Source organism: Myzus persicae, unplaced genomic scaffold (genome assembly GCF_001856785.1).
Source record: "Myzus persicae strain clone G006 unplaced genomic scaffold, MPER_G0061.0, whole genome shotgun sequence".
Classification (NCBI taxonomy): domain Eukaryota; kingdom Metazoa; phylum Arthropoda; class Insecta; order Hemiptera; family Aphididae; genus Myzus; species Myzus persicae.
The window spans coordinates 852,398-858,397 of NW_019103222.1; positions in this window are offsets into that span (position 1 = coordinate 852,398).

Below are 6,000 nucleotides of genomic sequence, written 5' to 3' on the forward strand. Positions count from 1 at the left end.
TTACTTGTAAACTATTTCTACTATGTATGACTTCAGTGTTTATATTAAATCAAGTCCAGTATCTATACCTATAATAGTTATCTCCGATGCACAATAGAACATATTTTGTTCGCCATAATTGCAGTTTGCAGCTGTATTGTTTTCTATAATAACTTCCGTCAACACTAAATTTTACATAATTAATATTGAACCTGCACAAAAATAATGCTATTCAATACTTTATTGTAAATCGAAAAACCGAACTTTATTTTCAAATTTGCGTTTTTGTGATTTTAAATTTTTATGTTTTTTTTACATAAAATGTAATAATATTATATATACTTCATGTTGATGGTGAAATAATCACATCGGTTATGTTTATGTTAATGTGAATTCGTATTAAATGCTCATAGTCTATTATTTTAATAATATATTGATAGAAAGTTCAATGACATTTGTTGTTTAATTTTAAAACATCATATTATCATAATATTTATTAATGTTTCCAATGTTTTCATTATTTTGGATATGAAAGCTACACGTTTTTTTGCATTCACGACGATCCACTTTCATTGGTGTTGCATACTGCTAGTATTTTAAAATTCAATTATGTATTTTAAGCAATGGCGCACCCCAGGGGGGATTTGGGGCTTAATCCCCCCTCCCCTCAAACAATTTTTTTTTCATTAAATTATACATTATTATAGCAAATATAATAGTATAACAATGATAAATGATAATGTAATGTTTTCAAATTGTATTATGTTAGATACACACATATATTTCATAATAGTTCAATATTACGCGATAAGGTTTGTGGGAATCGCCGATTTCTGACTTCGTTGAAAATTAATTTTAGATTTAAAGATATTAGCGAGTATTAGAGATTGTGTAGGATCGACTTTGATTGGTAACTACGATAACAATGATAGTTATGAGTAGGGCTAGGGACTTCATTCCCTAAAAAACCTTAAAATATGTATGCATTTATGCCTTTAAAAATTACCAAATATGCTATTAAAATATGCACTAAAAAAAAAAAATAACAGTATTTAATAAAAACCTTTTTATTTTAATATGAATACATAATTAATAAAATTTTAATTTATAGTAAAAAAACTTGTCATAATAAATAATTGATTTTCTTCTAACACCCGAGTTCTAGTCTAAAATAAAAAAAAATACTTTTTAAATTAAACATGTTTGTAAATTGTTTTAATTAATATTGTATTCATTACCTTGAGCATTACATTGAACTATGAGATATTTTTTCAAGTTGGAAAATTCGAATGACCTCCTGTTATCAGCCAAAATATTTTTATACTTTGAAAAGGAACGTTCCACGTCAACAGAACTGATTGGTGCAAACTTAAAAAACGGAATATCACCACTACTAATATCTGTTGGCAATCCGTCCATAGATTCATTTTGTCCATTTATAATGTCTGATATTTTTTGTAGTTGCACAAATCCAACATTTTTTTCCATAACTTTTTGGAATTTTTCATCAATTGCCTTAGCTTGAGCGCATCCACCAACTTTTGCTGAATGTATAGATTCTTTTGTAGTTTTAATTATTTTAATGGATTCAGTAAGTGACATGCCTTTGGTTTCAAGTCGAGTGATAGATGTAGAAATAAATCCATAATTTGACATGATAAAAGCTAAATTTGCTTCCAAATTATTTGATTTTAAAATTTGCTTACATTTTTTGATGGATTCTGAATCGTTTTCATCAAGCATATCAATAACTTGTTTAATTATTTCAAAATATTTACAATAATATAAAGCAGCATCAATCCATGTACCCCACCTGGTTAAAATTGGTTGCGGAGGTAATGGAATATCAGATGCAACAGATTTTAATGTTTGAATACGTGACGGTGCCTTAAGAAAAGTTTTTTTCACATTAGATACGAGTTGATCGACCTTTTTATACTGGTTTCTTATTTCTTCAGCAACACGATGAAGCCCGTGTGCCAAGCAGGTTACATGAATTATTTTAGTGTACAAATTTTGAATCGCTTTGCCGGCCTTAATCATGTAAGGCGCGGCATCGGTTACAAATAAAAGCACTTCATTGTATTTCACACCTTGTGGCCAGAGCAAGTTCATTGATTGGTCAAAAAGCTTAAATATGGTCGAATGGTTTGATTTTTCTAACTTTTCCGAATTCAACAAAAAAATACTACCCGGATCGTCTACTGTAAGAGTTCCAATTATAACGTTGGCAATAAAGCGTCCTTCTGCGTCAGTGGTTTCGTCTATCGAGACCCAAATTTTTTTTCCGTCAACACAATTTTTAATTTTTTCAATTGTTTCTAAAAATAAATCGTCGACATACCCTTTACGGAGAGTGGCTTCTTTCGGTATTTCTTTTTTAGTGTATAGCTCCAAAAATTCTCGAAAATGTTTATTTTCCAGTTTATACAATGGTATATTGGCTGATAACATCGCTTTACATAAGTCTCTATTAAAATCGTTTTTCTTGGAGAAAGACGTGGATACAAGTTGCTGAGTTTTAGTTGGTTTCAATTGTAGTCGATTTAAACCCTGGATGTGTTTTGCTGTTTTAATATGTTGAATAACAGTAAATCTTTTCTCAGCACTAACTTTAATGTCACATATTTTACAAAATAAAACAGAGTTATCTGCCAAAAATATTGTTTCACCGAATTCTTTAATAAAATTGTTTAGCCGATCATAAGCTTTAGGCTTTGGTCTAGGCATTTTAATTATTTTATTAAGAATTCACGCAAATGTACGATACTTTTCAAAAAGAAAATATCACGGCACGAAAACACGATACGAAGAACGCACAACAACAACTGTCTACTAATCAAAAATAAAAATATCACAGAACGTCCTGTCTACGGGATTATAAATATATGTCATAATTTCATAGAATGTTATTTTGGTAATATTATCGGCTATCGCCTATCGGAATCACTTGTGAAGTATACCATTAAGGCCATAGTCCATAAATAACAATGGGAGCGTTCGGCGAGAAAAACAACAATACTAATTTTATATATATATATATAAAACCATAAAATTAATATTTCTGGTCTAGGAAATCGATCTAAATTAAAAATTTTTTGTATAAAATATTTATTTAATTATAAAACTACCATTTTCATATTAAAAATGCTCAAATATGCACTTATAATTAAAAAATGGTCAAATATGCAAAATATGCAACTATAAATTTTAAATATGAACTCGTATTACCATGAAATAAATTTCTATATTACTTAGCTATGTTTTTAATGATTATTGAAAAACATGCAAACTCCTAGAAGTCCCTAGCCCTAGTTATGAGTTATGACTTTTGACTGTCGTGGCATGAAAACCTCGTTTAGATAATTCAGTCTGTTCGATTTTTTCTTTGTGATAGCTGTATCGAATGAACTTACGTGTAAAAAAAAGCTGAGTTAAAATGAGTCAAAAACGAAAGAAACCTGAATTTGGTACTAGTAGTACTCTTCTTAATTATATTAGTATTAAACCAAAAATGTCAACAATCAATTTGAACCACCCAGTCCTCAAAAACTTTTCGCTTCACCATCAACATCTGATATTGTTGGTAATTATGACAATTTTTCTTCTTTAGATATATCATTATTTTATATTCATTATTTTTATTTTTATTTTTAGAAGCACAAGAAGTTGCCTCTAATTTAGACTTGACTTTGTTTATACCTAGACTAACAAAACACCAAACTAAGCGATGTAATACACCATCAGAAAATATTGTAGAATACATTAGACGTTCAATTTTTATTCCATGAATCGATTCATTTCTTAGTAATCTTTCTGATCGATTTTTGAAACATAAAAATCTTCTTACAAGTTCTAAATGTCTTTTACCAACCGGGCATAATCCAACAGATAAACAAATTTCAAGTTTTAAAAATCTTTTTGACTTGTATGAAAAAGATATGCAATAAATTATTTTTTCTGTCGCTAAGGCCGAATTCGAATTGTGGTATGAAAAATTCAAAAACTGTGGCTATACTTTACCGCTAAACGCAATTGATGGTTTAAATTTATGTGATGTTAAAATATTTGAATCAGTATTTATACTTTTGAAAATATTTGCAAGTAAGTACAAGTACGACCGAGAGATCGTTTTCCACACTGCGGCGAATTAAAACCTATCTCCGAAACACAATGGGACAGTCAGTTTAAATGGTCTGGCTAATCTTCACATACAGCGAGAAATACAAATTAAAGAATCCGAAGTATTACAGTTCTTTCTGAAAAAGGACCCAGGAAACTTAAATATTAAATTGATTTAGTTATAAATATTAAATACATAATAATAAAACATTATATGGTGATAATCAGGGCTCGTAAGTTCATGCATTTGCATGTATTTTTTGCTACATAGAAAAATATGCTTACTGAGATACAAATCCGTTTCATAACAATAGTAATAATAATATGAAGTGCATGTTTTTGCATGTTTTGGGTGTAAAGGCATATTTCATATTTGGCATATAATCGTTTTTTAGAGTTTATAGAGCATATTATTTAATAAAAAAATTGTTTAGAAAAATATTTGAGATATTTCTTGCTTCTAATTTACTTTCCCGTTTACTGAATGATAGTGTTTTGATTTATTTTTATTTTCGTGTGACTATTTACTTTTCTAGTATTTCCCTATTTAGATTTTATGCGTTTTACTTAGGACCGCGGAAACAATTTTATAGCTACCACTGCAATCCTCCGCCGTGTATAGTCCCTCGTCGAAACGATACCTGTACAACATGTACACCTGCACAATGTTTCTTACCAATCCGCATCTACAATTTTGTACACTGGTACAGTATAGTTTTCTTGCACACGCGACACGCCAGTCGCCGATGAGTTGTTTAACTGTACGAATCGTGAAAATGTCAAATAACTAATATTTCATTCCAAATATTTTCATTGTAGGTGCAGGATAATGGTGTACAAAAATTAGACAAAAAATGACTACCTNATTTTTTGTATAAAATATTTATTTAATTATAAAACTACCATTTTCATATTAAAAATGCTCAAATATGCACTTATAATTAAAAAATGGTCAAATATGCAAAATATGCAACTATAAATTTTAAATATGAACTCGTATTACCATGAAATAAATTTCTATATTACTTAGCTATGTTTTTAATGATTATTGAAAAACATGCAAACTCCTAGAAGTCCCTAGCCCTAGTTATGAGTTATGACTTTTGACTGTCGTGGCATGAAAACCTCGTTTAGATAATTCAGTCTGTTCGATTTTTTCTTTGTGATAGCTGTATCGAATGAACTTACGTGTAAAAAAAAGCTGAGTTAAAATGAGTCAAAAACGAAAGAAACCTGAATTTGGTACTAGTAGTACTCTTCTTAATTATATTAGTATTAAACCAAAAATGTCAACAATCAATTTGAACCACCCAGTCCTCAAAAACTTTTCGCTTCACCATCAACATCTGATATTGTTGGTAATTATGACAATTTTTCTTCTTTAGATATATCATTATTTTATATTCATTATTTTTATTTTTATTTTTAGAAGCACAAGAAGTTGCCTCTAATTTAGACTTGACTTTGTTTATACCTAGACTAACAAAACACCAAACTAAGCGATGTAATACACCATCAGAAAATATTGTAGAATACATTAGACGTTCAATTTTTATTCCATGAATCGATTCATTTCTTAGTAATCTTTCTGATCGATTTTTGAAACATAAAAATCTTCTTACAAGTTCTAAATGTCTTTTACCAACCGGGCATAATCCAACAGATAAACAAATTTCAAGTTTTAAAAATCTTTTTGACTTGTATGAAAAAGATATGCAATAAATTATTTTTTCTGTCGCTAAGGCCGAATTCGAATTGTGGTATGAAAAATTCAAAAACTGTGGCTATACTTTACCGCTAAACGCAATTGATGGTTTAAATTTATGTGATGTTAAAATATTTGAATCAGTATTTATACTTTTGAAAATATTTGCAAGTAAGTACAAGTACGACCGAGAG